This window comes from Vicugna pacos, chromosome 6 (assembly GCF_048564905.1).
Source record: "Vicugna pacos chromosome 6, VicPac4, whole genome shotgun sequence".
Taxonomy (NCBI): Eukaryota; Metazoa; Chordata; class Mammalia; order Artiodactyla; family Camelidae; genus Vicugna; species Vicugna pacos.
This window is the reverse complement of record NC_132992.1, coordinates 73,837,572-73,857,108: the sequence shown is the minus strand read 5'-3', so window position 1 is coordinate 73,857,108 and position 19,537 is coordinate 73,837,572. Positions and strand designations below refer to the sequence as shown.

At 40.4% G+C, this 19,537-nt stretch overlaps 1 protein-coding gene and 1 pseudogene across 7 annotated transcripts in view; one reads left to right on the top strand and one right to left on the bottom strand.

The window, feature by feature from the left end:
• NRXN3 (neurexin 3) overlaps window positions 1–8,060 on the bottom strand; it is a 1,622,069-nt gene extending 1,614,009 nt beyond the window's left edge. For all 7 annotated transcript variants that reach the window (XM_072963522.1, XM_072963513.1, XM_072963517.1 and 4 more), the window contains exon 1: window positions 7,892–8,060. The gene's annotated coding sequence lies outside the window, so the exon portion shown is untranslated. The remainder of the gene's footprint in view (window positions 1–7,891) is intronic.
• The window catches only part of LOC102527396 (cyclin-dependent kinase 1-like), a 36,312-nt pseudogene extending 28,028 nt beyond the window's left edge, over window positions 1–8,284 (top strand).
• Window positions 8,285–19,537: the final 11,253 nt, after the last annotated feature.

Here is a 19,537-nt window from a genome sequence, read left to right as displayed (position 1 = left end):
AACTACTCTAGGTTCCGCACATAAGTGGAATCATACGGTATTTGTCCTTTTGTGACTGGCTTAAGTCACTAAGCACAATGTCTTCAAGGTTCATCCATGTTGTAGCATGTGTCAGAATTTCTTTCCTTTTTAAGGATGAAATATATTCAATTGTATGGATATGTCTCATTTTGTTTATCCATTCATCCACTGATGGACACTTGGGTTGCTTACATCTTTCGGCTATTGTGAAAAATGCAGTGATGAACACAGGTGTATAAATATCTGTTTGTGTCCCTGTTTTCAATTCCTTTGGGTATACGCCCAAAAGTGAAATTGCTAAATCATATGGTAATCAGACTTTTAATTTTTCAAGAAATCACCATACTGTTTTTTCCACAGCAGTTAACACCCGTCTCACATTCCCACCAACAGTGCACAAGGGTTCTAATTTTTCTACATCTTTGCCAACACCTGTTATTTCCTGTTTTTTTTAATAGCAGGCATCCTAATGGGTATGAAGTGCTATCTGATTCTTTAGATTTACATTTCACTAGTGATTAGTAATGCTGAGCATCATTTCATACGCTTATTGGCCATTTGTATGTCTTCTTTGGAGAAGTATCTATGCAAGTTCTTTGCCCATTTTTTAATCCAGCTATTTGGGGTTTTGTTGTTGAATTTTATGAATTCTTTATATATTCTAGATATTAATCTCTTATCAGATATATGATTTGCTAATATTTCCTCCCATTCTGTGGGCTGCCTTTTCACTCTGTTGATAGTGCCCTTTGTTTTTTTTAATGAATGAAGACTTTTTTTAATTGAAGTACAGTCAGTTACAACGTGTCAATCTCTGGTGTACAGCATAACATCCCAGTCATGCATATATATATATACATTTGTTTTCATATTATTTTTCATTAAAGGTTATTACAAGATATTAAATACAGTTTCCTGTGTTACACAGAAGACATGTGTTTTTTTTAATCTATTTTTGTATATAGTGGTTAACATTTGCAAATCTCAAACTCCCAGATTTACCCCTTTCCATCACCTTTCCCCTAGTAACCAAAAAACTATTTACTGTCTGTCTGTTTCTAATTTGTAGATGAGTTCATTAGTGTCCTCTTTTTTCTTTATTTTTTTTCTCTTTTGTTTTAGATTCCACATATGAGTGATATCATACGGTATTTTTCTTTCTATTTCTGGCTTACTTCACTTAGAATGATGATATCCAGGTCCATCCATGTTGCTGAAAATGGCATTATTTTATTCTTTTTTTATCACTGAGTAGTATTTCATTGTATAAATATACCACAACTTCTTTATCCAGTCATCTGTCAATGGACATTTAAGTTGTTTCCATGTCTTGGCTATTGTACATAGCGCTGCTATGAATATTGGGGTGCATGTATCTTCTTGAAATAGAGTTCCCTCTGGATATAAGCCCAGGAATGGGATTGCTGGATCATATGGTAAGCTTATTTTTAGTTTTTTGAGGAATCTCCATACTGTTTTCCATAATGGCTGCTGATGCACAAAAGTTTTTAATCTCAATGTAGTTCAGTTCATCTGGTTTTTTTTCTTTTGTTGTCTCTACTTTTGGTGTCATACATATGCAATACCTTTAAAATTTTTTCTGCCTGCCATTTTGAGATTTGATTATGGGAAACCAGGTAGGAGGTGATGACAATGATACAGAAGAGAGTTTTCTCGTGTGTGGACTAAAGTGGAAGATAGTGGGAACAGGTAAGAGTGGACGGATTTAGATACGTTTTGAAGGTAATATAGATATAACCTGATAATTTGGATGAGAGAGAGAAAGAAAATTAAGCAATAAAGAATGATTCATACTTTTTTGGTCAGAGCTGCTAGGTGAATGATGGCACCAACGTGAGATGGGAACAATTAGGAAAAGAGCAGTTCTGTCAAAGGCTTTGGTCATGTTTTGTTGGAATTGACTATTATTATATCCAGTGCAGTTGTCTGATAAGCAGATTGATATGCAAGTCTGAAATTAAGAGGAAAGATCCATGTGGTAGATACAGATTTAGAACTTCCCAGTTATCTGTTGCTACAATGCTGCACAACAAGTAACTATGAAACACCGATGCTCGTTTATCTGGGACGGCTGGCTAGGTGGCTCCACTGATCTTAGCGCAACTCACTCATGTGTCTGGGGGTCAGCTGGGACCACTGCAAGAGTGGCAGAGTGAGACTTAGGGTGAGCTGAAAGATCACTATAATTTGTCTTAGGCCAAAGTTGCTGAGACTTGTTCAGTTTCAGATAGGTTTTGAAGGTAAGCTGGCAGAACTTGATGAGAATGTGTAAGAAACAAAGAGACTCAGGGTTTTTGTCTGAACAACAGGAGTGCCATTACTAGGATGGGGAAAACTTGGGGGGAAGCAGGCTGGTGGGGACAATCAGGAGTGCAGTTTGGGCCATGGAAGTATAAGATTCCAGTGGAAATGTTCAGCAGGCAATTGAACACAGGAATGTGAGGTTCACAATGAAAGTGTAAGGACAGAGATATAACTGCATATTAGGGAATTAAAGCCCTGGGAATGGACGGGCTCTCCTAAGGTATGATGTATCTAGAAGGACGAAGACAACAGGCTAGCTGATGGACTGCATTTTCCTCCTTTATCTCCACATCCAGTAGATGCTCATTTCCTGTTCAGTATCTCTCCTATGTGGACCTTCCTGTCCACCCTCTTAGTCAAAAACCTGCATCTTTCACCTAGACCACTGCAGTTGCTTTCAAATGGTCTCACTACCTCCAAGGTCACTTCATTAAGTCATTCTTCATATGGTCACCAAGGGAATCCTTCTCAAACAAATCTGGTTTTGCCACTCCTGCTTTAAAACCTTAATACAAACTGTGTAACAGATGGATTAGTCTGACATCACCTGAACCCAGTAACTAAAGTTAACCTCACTAACCATGGAACAACTAATGACTCAGTGGGAAACACACACCACCACCGATGAAATTTCCTGCCAAAAGAAAGAAAATCTGAATCTGATCAAGCCTCTAGCTCCAACTACCAGTTCACAGGCAACATGGGGGTTGGAGGGGATTGTTAAAGGGCTCCATGAGGTACAGTCAGCCAAATCCAAACTTCGGGGGTACTACAGGACAAACTACTCAGTTTCCCAACAATTTTTTTAATTAAAATAAATGTTTAAGTCGGGAAGTGGATAGATGGAGAATTAATATGAAGTAAGAGAGGCTTGAGAGACAAATCATCCATATGCTGCATGTGGACTGTGTTGGATTCTGACTTAAACCAACTATAAAGAGACATTTTTGAGACAATCAGGGAAAACTGAAAATGGGCCAGATTTTAAATGATATTAATGAATTTTTGTTTATTTTGTTTGTTGGGTGTGCAAATGATATTACAGTTATATGTTTAAAAGGAAACTATCTAGTGTACTTTTGCGGTTATACTTAAAAGAAATTATACTGAAGTATCTATGGGTACTGGATTTGCTTCAGATACTCCAGCAACTGAAAAAGAAACTGGAAGTAATCAATGAAACAAAAATGGAAGAAGTCAGTGGTTATTAAAGCTGGGTTATGGGTAGGTGAGACTCCTTTAAACTCATCTCTACTTTAATGTGTAAGACTTTTCTGTTGTAAAAAGTAAGAAAAGAAAAGGAAAAAACCTGAGAACATGTACCAGGTCAAGCATTAAGTTGGCCCTATGTATCTTTACTTCTTTCTTCTTTCTCTCACCCCGTAACATGTTCTGTTCTGGATAACCTTGGTTATCTAATAAAATATGTTTACAATTTATTAACACATATTTTATCAAGATGTTAACTGACTTTAATTTCCTTAAAGTCACAAATAGTCAAGATGTCCACAACAAACAGCAGCGTATTGCTAGCAATGGTCTACAACAGACCAACATCTATTTTGTGTTGCAGGTGCATATATTTTATTGGAACACTACATATCCCCATTTTCCTGAACACCTATCCAATTCTTTTTAATGCCTCCAAATCTTTTCTTGTATTATTTCTTCTTTCTGGGGGCCCTTCCCCACTTTACCACCTGGCAAACTCCTCCAGTGTTCATCTCTAATGTTAGCTCCCTTATGAACCCTTCCCTGGCCCTCAGTGCATCTTCTCACCCTTGTTCCCCACCTACCATTCTAAGTAGTCAGTTGCTCCCTCCCCTGCTCCCCTGGCTCTTTGCACAGACCTCATTATCACTCTATGTTGCCACTGTTGGCTGCCTCCCTTGCTAAATGGAGAACTCCTTGGTGTGTTTTCTCCATATGTATATCACCCAACTTAGTACACAGTAAGTGCTCAATAAATTCTTGAAGGAAAAACAAGAAAGGAAGGGAGGAAGAGAAGGAGAGAGGGAGGGAGAAAAGAAGGAAGGGACAGATAAAAAGAAGGAATAATGCTTTTACCTTCTCCCTGCTAACTGCAGAGAGAGTCCCATGATAATATCTGTGTCCACAGACAGCCCAGTATAATTTGTCTCTCAGCTTACATCAAGCATCTCAAAGAACCCACTGGCAACCAAGCTTACGCCCCATCAAGGTAGACAATCTCCAAGCAGATGTAAGCTTTCATCCCTGACTTCTCTGCCTCCTCTAATCCCAAAATCAACAGTAACTAATTGGACAGAATTCAACCTCCAAATTTCTAAAGAGCTTTGCCTTCTCAGCCCATATGCGGTAGACCACAAGGGAGGGTGGGCATAGCCATGTGTCTGGGCCTTTCCTGAGAGCTCCCGCTTGGGAAGGCCTCCAGCAGGATGCTTGGTGTCTTGCAGGCTCCAAGGCCCTGATGGAAGCAGGAAACATGATTACGACCATTCTCTCCAGCCGACTACTGGCTCGGGCACTCTTAACAGCTCTTAGCAAAAATTACCCTCCATCATGATGAAGACAGAAACAGCAGCCACAAATGCATGCCAACTCCTGCAGCACGTGGCCAGCAGAGTTAACCCTTGGGAGCCCACAGATCCTGACGCAGACCTCCAATAGCTGGAAAATCCAAGGGTCCCAAAAGGTGCTGGTGTTCCCATCCCAGAGGATGCTCCTACATCCCACACAGGAGAGCTGTGCACCTTCAGGTAGGTCCCAACCTCTGGGGTCCTGTACTGAGCCACTCCTCCTCAGGCCAATTCCATGACCACAGGTTGAGGATCACTTTTTCCACTTAAAGTATAATTAGAATCTGAGGGGATGTTTCAAACTACTCGGCATGCCCCACCTCCTTCCCTAGAACTGAAACATGGCCCCAATGCTCAGCTAGATTCTGTCCCAAGAAAGACATTCCCCTGCATCTTGGTTTACGGCACAAACATAAACTTAATCTGATACACACAGAGGGCAGGGTGCAGATTAGTAGGGCATGTTCAAACTGGAAGACTTTTGCTTGATTTGTAAGGGAAGGGAATAAATGCCCAAATGGCCCAAATATATGTTTAAATACCAAGTGACCTCCCACACACAACCTTTATCCCCAAGGCATGTGCACCACTGCTGTTCTGGAATCCTCAGCTAAGAGAGACAGTATAGGGGAGTGGTTAAGAGTAGGCTTCTGGAATCAGGCAAACCCAGGTCCAAATGCTGACTCGGTCCCTTATTAGCTCTGGGTCTTGGGAGAGGATTTCTCCAAGCCTGACTACTCATTTGTCAAGTCTCTCTCTTTTTAGCCTCCCTCATCACCAGTGGTAAATGATACAATGTATAAATCACCCAGGGCCTTTTGTAGTAGCCATTACAGCTCTTGCCCCTAATGAGTGGTTTTTGTGATCTGTCCAGAGGAGCAATAAAAGCTGAGAATAACTGAGAGCTTGTATTAACAACAGCACTGATCTGTGCTGGGCAATGTCTGGATGCTATATGTACACTGTATTAACTCGTGTAATCCTCATAATAATCTTAAAGCTATAATGATTTCCATTTTGTAGATGATAAAACCAAGGCACTATAATGTTAAATACTTTGCTCAAGGTCACACAGACAATAAGTAACAGAATCAGGATTCAAACTCAGGCCATCTGGCTCCAAAATCCATCTCTTAATCACCATTCTCTACTACTTCTAATAAAATAACACCAGCAACTTGTGTTTTCACAGTCATGTCAAAATACACTCCACTCCTATCCCACAGACCATTTATTTGGTAGGAACAACCTCACCAGCCAATGAACAGACCTCCCTATATCATCTCGCTACAGAGAAGTCAGGACTGGTTGGCATTTTTCTTTTTGTTTTTTTATGATGTATTTCATTGAGTGTCTTCATGAGCTTACAGGGCTCATCGTGATAACTTCCATTAGCTGATCCCTTCCTGGCCTGCTCCTTCTGGGCAGTTCTTTCCAGGCTTCAGGATTTAGCTCAAACATCAGTGCCTTCTGGAAGCCTTTCCCAATTAAACACCCTGGCTCTGTGCTTTTGCAACACCTGAGCAAGCATCTAACAGAAGCAGTTATTGTACTGCATTGTCATGGTTGGATGATGTCTCTGTCATCCCTCTGAGATGCATGTTCCATGAGGATAGGGCCAGTGTCCTACTTCATCCAGTGATCCAACCAGCATGGTCTCCTTCCTCCAGCAGCACACAGTAAGTGCTCAATAAACACTGCTGCATGATCAAATGAGAACTTTACCCTCCACAGTCCCTAGTGAAGGGACTTCAGAAACACTGTGTTGATGGTAATTTTGCTGTACCATCTTGTCCAATATTTTCAGAACAACTCTTGATCAAAATCAACAAACAAATCTTTCTATGCTCCTCCCCGGGTTAAAAGTGTACCTCTCCCTCTAGTGCCTCAAGAAGAGAGAAAGGTTAAAGGAAGAGAAGGAGAAACTTGGGAGAGGCATGTTACAGTGTGTCAAATGTGAGTGCAGACACCTCATGTTAAAAGAAATCAGACATTAAAGGGAATGAAGTACCATTACATGCTATAACATGGATGAACCTCAAAACTGTACTAAGTGACAGAAGCTGACACAAAAGGGCACATGTTGTATGATTCCATTTATATGAAATATCCAGAAGAAGCAATCCATAGAGACAAAGATTAGCAGTTTCCAGAGGCTGGAGGTGCGGGGTGCGGAATGGGGAATGACTATTAAAAGGGTATGAAAAAGTTTTGAAATTAGAGAGACAGCATTATTACATGTTACGTGAATTTCACCTCAATTTTTAAAAAATAAAAGAAATAAAAGTCCCCAGATCCACCCTGAGGGGCTTGTCCATCCTATTGTGAGCTGTGGAGTACGGAGAGCCCACCCTATGCCTCATCACAGCTCCAGCACCCAACACAATGTCTGGGGCAAGAGACAACACGGCATAACACTGCAGCAGGAGAGACAGGGCAAAGCCGGCAGTTTGCCAGCCCACAATCTGACTATGCCCAAGAGTTCAGGGATCCTCAGAAGGGCATTTTCAAGGACTCCCTTCTGAGATATGACCACCATAGCTGAGCAGAAACATTAGGCGGAAGAAGAATGGGGCCAGGGACAAAGCATTCTAAGTGCCCCAGCGACAAAGCATTTTAAGTGCCCCAGCTTAATACAAACTTTGCTCAAGAGTCTTAAAATCAATGCAGCTGTCACTTAGCTTGTGAAGGATCACGCTCCTAGGACAAGACACATTCCTATGGGCCTAACACACCAGAAAGAAGAAGGAATTCCACTCAAGATTTTTCAAAAGATGCACTTCTCTGAACTTGTCCTTCCTTCCTTCCCTCCTCCGACCTCAGAGCTCCCAGGCCCGTGGGGACACGTTAACTTCTCCAAAGCCAGGAGCTTATATTGCAACCTAAAGGCAGTGGTCTTGATTACTCTCTCTGGAAAACTTCCAGAATGATCTTTCGTCACCAGCAAAGTCCACTATCAATTCCCAGGTAATAAAATAAAGTCTAACCTTTTTTTTTTTCCTTGGTGCTTAGTCTAGTTTCACTGGCTCATAGGGTGCTGCATGCAGAGGCCTTGCTCCTGGTGCTTCAGACTGGAGTTCCCAGTGCGAAACTGCCACACGGGACACTTCAGCTCCGCCGGCAGTCGTGTGAGAAGCAGGGCGCGCGACACGGCAATTCAAGATGGCGTTGGGCTGTATGCAGAGACGCTGCGCCGGAGACTGCGTGCAATCTGGAGCGTGAGCAGCGCAGCCACGCTCCCCTCGCGAGAACTCTGCCCCCTCCCCTCCCCACTGACGGGATCCCTGTCAAGCAGCCCCGCCCTTGGCCTGTGGGGAGAGCGGACAGCGTGTGCTCTAGAGTGCAAGCTCACACCTCTCCGTTCTTTGATCGACGAATAAAGCTTTCCTTTGCTTCTAAACTGAACTCAGACTCGTTTAATTGGCTCAAATGACACCGGACAGAAGGACCCTTTTTAGGGACCTACTCAGGAGGGTCAGTAACACTGTGTCCCTGGGAATCCAATGTAAGTCAATGTCTTATCCTGTTTACATGCTGTTTAATATGCTACGGGGTTGGGAAAAGCAACAGGAATGATTATAGACCCTAGAGGCCAGGATATCTATAGTGGATTCTTGCTGGTTGTCAACAGATGAACCACCAAACTCCTCTTTTCTCCCTTACCCTCAGTCCACATGACAGCAGTGGGCTCGCAGTCACCAACTTTGTTCAACTTAACTTGGCCACTCTGGCCACAGCTGACTAAACCAAGAGTGAGCACGTGACTTAAGCTTGCCAGAGACCTCTCCCTGAGAAATCTAGAACTGGGAACATGGGAAAGAACTGGATCGCTCCATAAAGCTGCATGTGTATGTATAGATGTGAGAACGGAGGGACAGCCATGTTTTCCAGCCTGTGATCTGCTCTGTGGTCAGCCACTCCTATAATGGCTCCCAGTGATCTACACCTTCTGGTATTCATGCCCAGGTATAATCCCCTCCCCTTGATCGTGGGCTGGACCTAGTGACTTGCTTCTAGCAAATAGAATATGGAAAAAGTGAAGTCACTTCTGAGATTAGGTTATAAAAAGCTGTGATTTCCATCTTGCTCCCTTTCTCTCTGGTTCTTCACACTTGCTTGCTCTGATAAAGCAGACTGCCACATATTGTGTGAGCTGCCCTGTGGTACACACACATGGCCAGGAACTAAGGATGGCTTCCCGCCAACAGCTAGCAAGGAATGGCAGTCCAACAACTGTCCAGGAACTGAATCCTGCCAACAACCATGTGCTGAGTTTAGAGACAGATCATTTGCCAGTTGAGCCTTGAGGTGACTATAGCTCTGGCTAACATCTTTGTAGCCTATGAGAAGCATAAGGCCCAGCTAAGCTGCACCCAGATGCCTGACCTGAAACTGTGACATAATAAATAATATTTTAAGTCATTACTTTTGGGGGGTAACTTGTTACACAGCAAAAGATAACTGATACATGATCTGACGAGAAGGAGAAAGGAAAATCAGGCTGAAGAAAGAAGAGAATGAGGCAGATACACATAGAGAAGGAGAAATGTAAGAGGGAAACTTGGTAGTCAGAGGTCCCCATGGATTGGAGTAGATGTGGGGAGACCAATTAGAGGCAACTACTGCTGTTCAGGCAAGAGATGATGGTAGCTTAAAGTAGGGTAAATGCAATGTCCTTTTCTGTGATGGAGAAGACTAAGGGAGGAAAATTTTCAGTGAGAAATTAGAGATTAGTTTTATTTCAACATATAGTGAATTAATAGACAAGATCATGACATCATTCAACTCAGCAAATGCATACTGAACTGTGTTGGTGCTTTTCCAACGCTACAAAGATAAGGAAGACAAGTTCCTTATCCCCAAGGTGCTCACGGATTGGGAGAGGAAAGTCCAACATGATACAATGTACAAAGTGCTACATTTGGCCTAGGAGCAGAGTGCTATATGTTGAAGTGAAAAGGGAGTGATTAATTATGTCTGAGAAGACAGAACAGAACATCTTCTCAGAGGGGACATCGACTTGTGCATTGCTCACACCTATAGGAAAATGCATTTCTGTGCAGTAACAAGAACATAAAAAGAATTCAAAGTAATAAAATGAATATAGTTCTATGTTCTTTGTATTCTTCCTTGTCTTGAGGGCATAATAAAACAAGACCTTCTTCAGTTTAGGGGAACATAGAGGACTTAGATCAAGGAGTGAAGGGAGACTGTGTGAGGCTGTTTGGATGGTTCCATGTTGCCTCTGCCCACTTTGAGAAAAACAGATCAATGCATGAGCTCTTATGGAGAAAACAGCAGCCTTGACTGAGTCACAGTTTTGAGTGGAGACTCGAGATAGGCAGATTTAGCTGCTCTCCGTGTACCCAGACCCTGCCATTTATCAGCTGTGAGACTTTGGCCATGTTACTTAACCTCTCTCTCTAAGCCAGTTTCCTCATTGTGAAGTAGAGATAATGATTTTTGTTGAAAGAATCAAATTAAATAATATTGCATTGCTTCTCAAATGGGGATCCACAAATATTTTGAGTCTAAACATTTTCTAAAGCTATAGTTTTTAATGTAAGAGTTCTCAGCTGAACTGCAAGTGTAACATTCTAATATTAACATATTCCAGACCACCTCATAACTAAGTCCTGCTGGGAAGGTTCAATATCAAAGTTTTTGATGCCATATGCACAAGTGTTGGCACCAATAACTACTATTCTAGTGATCTTAGGCTGGTAAAGAAAGAGAGACAGAGAGAGAGATTTAATATGTAAATGCCACTTTGAGTTAAAGATGGACCACATTATGTTACATCACACAATACAAGTAGAACCTGCAAGGTGGTGCAGTGGTTAGAGAAATTAGTGGGAGAATTGAGTCATCACTCAGCACGAGGGAGCAGTGACATGACAGAAGAACCGGCACCACAGTCATCCACTACAATTCACAGTATGAACAGCTATTTAGTTTCAACAAACATTGTCATCTGTCACATTAAATAAATGATGTTGACTTAGATTGTTTCATGTTGTACTTCTGTTTGCATTTAATTGATAAATTTCACTTTGTTTTATAGTTGTTTAAACACTGTAGCATAAGATGCTGAGACCACGTTGTGTGTCAATACATATTTCAGGAACAAAATGATAAAAAAAAATAACTTAAATTGACTCTAGGAGTCCATGAAAGAATACTTTTCCTTTAAAAAGAGACCATCCATTAGTCAGATTGTTAAAACACAAAACAAGTGCTGTAATGTGTTTAGCGTGGTGTGTTGAAATGGTCGTTACTATTAAATCTGAAAGAGCATACTGGGGTTCCAGTTCCAAGTAAGATGGAGAAAGTTCACTTTACCCTGGTTCTCCCACTGAATGTAGCTGTAAATCTCAAACAAAATGCATGGAGCAGCTATTTGAGAACCCCCCTCCATCTGGTATCCACCAGTCTGAACTCAGTGCAGCCCAAAACCCAGAAGGGCCACTGGGGCACAGAGAGTGAGTTCCAGGAGAAGCCTCTAGGTCTGGCTTGGGGAATCAAGAACGGGAACTCTTAATGCTCAGACAGAGTGCAGAAATCCCCTAGATTTTTTCTTTTTTTCTCCATTCTTTCACACTCCAGATCTCAAACAATCTTCTGGTAGCAGCAGAATCCCACAGGAACCAAAACTCAGAGAGAGGAGAAACATCCTCTGTGACTGATGGAGCTATGGTTCCAGAAAAATGGAGTGAACCTCCATTGCTTTTTTTCTATCTTTCTACTCCTTGGCCCCTGACATGGGCACACATGTGAAAGTGAGTGGCAAAACTGGGTAAATAAAACCCTAGATTTCTGACTGAAGAACAGAAAAGCTCCAGGGACCGAGAAAATAGGGAGATCATAGAGAGGGAGCAGCTTAGGAAAGTGACCCCATGAACTAATTATGGGCTTGCCTCCAAGCTGTGCACGCATGGATCTGATCCCAATTAGCATACCAAGGACTTTGAGCAATGAATTAACATACAGACCCCTCTCAGGTCCCAGAGTAGACACAGGGTGGCACACACATGGGAGAAATTCAAGGAGCATACAAAGGATTGGAAAACCAAATTGACATGAAACAGCCCACAGAAAGTGAGTTACAACTTGCAGCCTAAACCTGACCAGATCAATTGCCTACTTAAACAAAAATATCAACATTATGCACAACTTTAAAAAGACCAAGAATCTCATAACAAAATATTAAAAACATTCAGGATACAATTCAAAATAACTTGATGTGAAGAATCAGAAAATTTTCAGTTCATTTGGGAAAAGACAAACAAATATCAACAGCTGGACAAAACAAATGTTGGAATTACTCACTTTAAAGAGTTAAAAGTAAGGAATTTAAAGTAGTCATTTAAAATACTCCAACAAATAATTACTAACACTGTGAAAATTAATGTAAATACAGAAACTGAGCAAAGAAATGGAAGACGTTAAGAAGAATCACATGGAAAGTTTAGAACTGAAGGGGACAATATGGGTTCAATGGCATAATAGAGATGACATAGGAAAGTCAACCAACTAGTAGATGAATAAAATTATCCAAAATGAACAACAAAGATAAATAAAATGAAAAAAATGAACAGAGCCTTAGAAACTTGTGAGACACTAACTGAGGGTCTAATATTTATGTTAATAGAGTCTCAGAGAAAAAAAATAGTATGCTGCTGAAAAGTTTTTGAAGAAATAATGGCTGAAAACCCTCCAAATCCGGATGAAGAAATAAACCTACAAATTCAAGATGCTCAGCAAATCCAAAAAGAGGATAAACCCAAAGAAACCTATGCCTAAATGTATCATAATGAAATTGCTGTAAACTAAATACAAAATTAAAGTCTTGAAAGCAACCAGAGAAAAATAACACATTAGCTATAGGAGAACAGTGATTCAGATGACTGTAAATTTGTCATAAGAAACCATGGAGACCAGAAAGAAGTAGCACATCATTTTTAAAGTGCTGAAAATAAAGAACAATTAATCAGGATTCCATACTTATCAAAATACCCTTCAGAATTTAGGGTAAAATAAAGATCTCCTCGGATAAAGGAAAACCTAATATGCCAGCAGACCTGCTTTAAAAGATTTCTAAAGGAAATTCTTCAGACAGAAGGGACATGATACCGGAAGAAAATTTTGGGACATCAGAATAAAGGAAGAGCATCAGAAAGGGTAACTATCTGCTTAAGCATAATAAACTATTCTTTATCTCTTTAGCTCTTTAAAATATGTTTGATGATCAAAAGCAGAATTAGAAGAGCTGGTGAGGTTTTCAGTGTATGTAGATGTACTATGTAAGACAATTATAACCTAAAATGGGGAGATAGAGCAACTGATGTGGCAAGACTACCACATTCCATCTGAAGTGGGAAAATACTGACTCTAAGTAGTTTGTGAAAAGTTAAGATGCATATTGTAATCCCTAGAGCAACCACTAAAAAAATGTACACAGATAGACTCAAAAAATAAAGAAATTAAAATGAAACACTAAAAATCATTTAAACAGTCTAAGTAAAAGAGGAATCACAGAAACAAAAGGGGGTACAAACAGAAAACAAAAAATAAAATGGTAGATCTAAATCAAAATTTATCAATAATTACATTAAGCAAAAATCATCTAAACACACCAATTAAAAGACAAACGTCAGAATTGATTTTTTTAAACCTGTGACACAACTATATGCTGTCTATAAGAAATTCACTTCAAATATAATGATATAGGTAGATTAAAAATAAAAAAGAGAGAAAGGCATACAATAAAGGCACTAAAAAAAGAAAGTCAGGATGGCTATATTAGTATCAGACAAAAAAGATTTCAGAAATGAGAAAATTACTGAGAGTCATTCATCAAAAGAAACAGCAATCGTAAATGTGTACCTAACAACAGAGCTTTGAAACACATGAAGCAAAAATTGATAAGAACTGAAAGAAGTAGTCAACTCTATAATTATAGCTGGAGACATCAACACTTTTAATGACTAGAACTAGTAAACAGAATATCAGCAAGAATATAGAAGAACTAAACAACATCATCAGCCAACTGGATCTAACTGACACTTACATAGCACGTCACCCAACAGCAGTAGAACATACATCCTTCTCTATACAGCACTCCACCCAAGAATAGTAGGATACAGACTCTAGGAACATTCACAAAGGTAGACCAAGTTATAGGTCATAAAATAAACTAGCAAGTTTAAAAGAATTGAAACCATACAAAGAATGTTCTCTGACCAAAATGGAATTAATCTAGACCAGTAACAGAAAAATAACTGAAAAACCTCCAGACACCTCGAAATTAAACAACACACTTCTAAATAATCCATGGGCCAAAGAAAAGCCTTAAGGGAAATTAGGAAATATTACTGACTACACAAAAATGAAAACACATCAAAATTTGTGAGATGTACCTAAAGCCATAATTCTAGAGAATGTATAGCATTAAGTGATTATATCAGAATACAGTCAAGGTTTCAAGTCAATAATCTAAGTTTCCACCATAAGAAAGTAAAAGGGGAAGAACAAAATAAACAGACAGCAAGTAAAAGGAAGGAAATAATAAAGATTTAAGAAATCAACAAAATTGAAAACGGGAAAAAAGGGAATTCAGTACAACCAAAACCTGGTTATATGAAAAGATGAATAAAATGTCATCTAATTTCTAGCAAAACAAAGGAAAAAGGAAGAGATACAAATTATCAATATCAGGAATGAAAGAGGGGTTATCACTATAAACTCTACAGACACTAAAAGAATAGTAAGGGAATACTATAAACAATTCTACATGCATAAATTTGACAACTTAGATAAAATGACCAATTCTTCAAACTACAAACTGAAAGAAAATATTTTCAAATCACATGTTCAACAAAGAACTTGTATCCAAAATATATAAAGAATTCTCGAAACTCAACAATAAGAAAGCAAGTAACACAATTTAAAAATGGGCAAAAGATCATTAAAAAGTCCACAAATGATAAATGCTGGAGAAGGTATGGAGAAAAGGGAACCCTCCTACACTGTTGGTGGGAATGTAGTTTGATGCAGCCATTATGGAAAACAGTATGGAGATTCCTCAAAAAACTAAAAATAGACTTATCATATGATCCAGAAATCTCAATCTTGGGCATATATCCAGAGGCAACCTTAATTCAAAAAGATACATGCACCCCAATGTTCATAGCCAAGACATGGAAACAACCTAAATGTCCATTGACAGATGGCTGGATAAAGAAATTGTGGTATATTTATATAATGGAATACTACTCAGCCATAAAAAATAATAAAGTAATGCCATTTGCAGCAACATGGATGGACCTGGAGATTGTCATTCCAGGTGAAGTAAGCCAGAAAGAGAAAGAAAAATACCATATGATATCACTTATATGTGGAATCTAAAAAAAAGACAAATAAACTTACTTACAAAACAGAAACAAACTCACAGACATAGAAAACTTACTGTTACCAGTGGGGAAGGGGGTGGGAAAGGATAAATTGGGAGTTTGAGATTTGCAGATACTAACTACTATACGTAAATTAGATAAACAACAAGCTTATACTGTACAGCACAGGGAACTATATTCCGTATCTTGTGGTAACCTATAGTGAAAAAGAATATGAAAACGAATATATGTATGTATATGCATGACTGAACTATTATGCTGTACACCAGAAACTGACACAACATTGTAAACTGTCTATACTTCAATTTAAAAAATAAAAAAGTTAAAAAAATGGGCAAAGGACTAAAATAAACACTTCACCAAAGAGGATAAATGGACAACAACAAAAAAAAAGTTTAACATTATTAACCATTAGGAAAATGCAAATTAAAATCATAGTGACATACCACTACACACCTATTAAATGGCTAAAATAAAATGTTAAAGTACCAAAAATATCAAGTGCTGATGCAAATATGGAGTAACTAGAACTCTCCCATCTTGCCAGTAGGAGTGCAAAATGGTGTGATCACACTCCAGAAACCTGCTTGGCAATGTCTTACAAAGTTAAACATACACTTATCAAATGACCCAGTAATCCTACTTCTGATTATTTACCCTAAAGAAATAGAAACCTATGTTCACACAAAAACCTGAACACAAATTATTTAGTGGCTATATTCATAATTGCCAAAATCTGGAAACGACCTAAATGTCCTTCAAAAAGTGAATGGATAAACAAACTGTGGAACAGACGTGCAGTGGAATGCCAACCATTCAGCAATAAAAATAAACAGATTTTAATACACACAACGACTTGAATGAATCTCAAAGATATTATGCCAAGTGAAAAAAGCCAGTTTCAAAACATTCCCTACTATATGATTCAGTTTATATGACAGTCTCAAAAACACAAAACTATAGAGATGGCAAACAGACAAGTGAGTGGCAGGGATTAGAGGTGAGAAAAGAATGTGACTAGAAAGAGCTAGCATGAGGAAGCACTGTTTTAATTATAGTGGTGGTTACATAAATCCACATCTGTGTTAAAATGAATAGAACTGTACACATACAAAACATCCATTTTTACCATATAACAATGTTTAAATAAAATTTTAAAAAGAAATATTAACCCATGAGACAGACACACTATACCAACTCAAAGCCAAGAATAATACATTGCTTTGCAGTGCCTGCCTTTATCCTTGCAAATAGCTTGCAAGGCTCTCTCAGGCTGTGGGCTACCACAATACATTGAGCTTCAGGGTTCAGAAGCCAACCTGGGGCAGATTGCTGCCCTATTTGAGAACCCAACTATTGGGTTCTCAATAATGTTTGCAAATATATTAACTGGAAGATGATTCGTAGCATTAGAAAATAATCCTCCAGTTACCAAAAGGTGCCTGTGCAAAGAGAAGTATCTAGCCCCCTTCAGTCTATATGGGTTATAGGCTTAACGGCAAAGAAATAAAAAACGAAAACAACAGGATCCACTGCTTACTGAACAAAAAAATGTCCAGAAGATTCTCTGACTACCTCATTTAATTCTCTCATCAAACCATGAAATAGGCACTTATATTGTTTAGGGATGATTTCAGATGCAAGGAACAGAATAACTAATTCTCCGCAGCATTAACAAACAAGTGTCCATTTTTCTCACATGAAACACAGACAGTTACTGGCTTTGTTTTAGCTGTCTCATTATGGCAGGACCCTGAATAGGTGTCTCCACATTATTTTGGTCTCTTGGTAATAAAATGGCTGTCAAAGCCATAGCATTACTCAGCAAATTCCCACCACAGGAAACAGAGGGAAGCATGAGCAGGGAGGTTCCTCCCACACACCAGCTTCAGGTCAAGAAGGAAGCAACTGTCAGACAGAACAGAGAGATATTCTTTGTCTGCCTTCTCATATCAGGGAGGGAAAATGCCAGAACCAAAATGTTCTCCTTTCATCTCATGGCCAGAACTGATCACACATTCACTCAAGGAGCAGGACCTCCCCAGAGATCATGGGAAGTGATACCTGAACAAAATGGATATTCTGTTGGCAAGGAAGAAAAGGAGGCAATAAACACTGCCATGGTACTGTTATTATTTCCTCCTTTTTACAGATGAGAAAATATAAGAGATTCCTCAAGGTCTCCCAGATGGTAAGTGCTGAAGCCAGATTTCAAACCCAAAGCTGTCTGGCTGCCACCCCTATGCTCTCAATCTCTGTTAGTACCTCTTTGGGATGCAGTTGATGTTGTGATCAATTCCTTCCCTCCCTGAGGCAGCAAGCCAGGTGCGCTAGTAGAGATTGCACTGGTAATGACAACTCAAGTCTTAGGAGAGAGAACAGAGCAAGAGTCCGACTGTGGATCAGCATGTAGGTCATACTGCACCTGCTTACCTAACAGCAGGGGAGAGCATGTCTGTGAAATCTCTATCTTCTGTGGTTCTGTCTTCCTTGGCCTCTCCTGATCAGCTTCCATTTTCCTCTTTGAACAGGCCCTTAGAGATCTTCAAGGGGAACAGAGCTGGGTACAGGAGCTGGGCTGGAAATCCTGCCCCTCTGGCTTGCTCCCCAACCCAGCCACTCTGGACTGCTTCCTTGGCCCCGTTCAGTCTGCTCACCATCTCCCTGCTGGCCTCCCTAGGGACCCTGACATCCAAAATAACTCAAAAGTCACCATATATGACTCTACTGCAAACATATCCTCCTCTAAAGAGAGGGCTGCAGACTGTATTTCAATGAAAAAATAAATTAGCAGGTAATAAATTTTTCCTTCTTTGTCTGTGTTCATAGTGGGCCTTGAAATTAGCAAGAACCAAATGTCACATTAATTTCACTGTCAGGGGCCAGCACTAAGGGTGACATCATAGGGTCCCCTGGGACTGGAATTCATCAGTCTGGGTTGGAGATAGGCAAGCCTGCAGCCCTGAAGAGGACCAGTGGGGGAAGGGAAGTAGACACTGTTCATGAACAGATTCCGTTTGAAGTCCTGTTGTGTCTTCTTCTGGACTGTTTCCCAAGAGGAGAAAGCTGGGTCTCTAAAAAGTTAAAGGTATCATGGTTTTGGGTGCAGGCATGAATAGAGTTTCCAACACTCTGGTTATGTTCTCAACATGCTTGACCTCCATCCCCATTTCAGGAGGCCTTGTGGGGAAAGAGCATCTTATTGTGTCTAAGTGATGGTCTCTCCGTTCCAAAAGAATTTCTGCAACAGTATTGAGTGGGACAAGGAAGGATTAGCAAGTCCTCAGATTATCTGAGCAATAAAGATATACTGCCATAGGCCTTTTCATTTGGAACTCAGTCTTGGTCAATATCAACATCTTAACAGCAAGTCAATAAATCCCGGTATCAACCGCGGTGGAAGAAGTGTCGATGCCTGCTGCCGGCAGCTTAGTTTATGGTGAATCAAGACCTCGAACGAGGCTTTAAATTTGCTGATGCTTTTTACTGTGGGGTTTGTCGCGGCTCACCCAGCCAGATCGATTCGATACGTCGTGCTGGGGAAGAGGAAAAGGTTTGTGGCTCTCAGAGTATTAGCAAGTTCATTTCACGCTGATGCTGCGACAGAGGCCAGGGGAAGGTTTACAGAAGTGGCATTCATCAAGCCAGCCAGCTGGTTGCCCACAACATCCCTCAGGCTTGGAGCAGAGAGACAGGGAAGGGAGGGGCTGGCAGCTGGCAGTTCAAGAGCTGTGGCATTCCTTGGAGGTGGGCGACACGTTGTGAAAAGGGGACAGGATCTGGAGGCTCTGATGACTCCCACAGCCAGGGGAAGAGACAGAAGAGGGCAATAGCCTAGTACACTTCAGTTTCCAGGAGCTATTTGGGACTAAAGGCATTTTTCCCTTTCCAGAGAGTCTGTAGCAGACTGATTGCAAAAATGGCCCTAATTCTCCATCCTTCCTACACCACTTGCAATGTGATTTGGTATTTCTGCTCATCAAGGGGTTGAATCAACTTCCCTGTTCTTTGAATCTAGGCTGCCTTGCATCTTACTCTGACCAACAGACTGCAGTCACAGAGGTGGGCAGCAACATATCAGTTCCAAGCTGGGCCTTAAGAGGCCTCACCTATACCACTCTCCCTCTCCTTCTCCTACTCCCTCTCCCTGCCTCCCCCCACCCCCACCCCATCGCCATCATTGAGAACAAGAAGAGCTAGCCTTCTGGCGGAGGAGAGTGT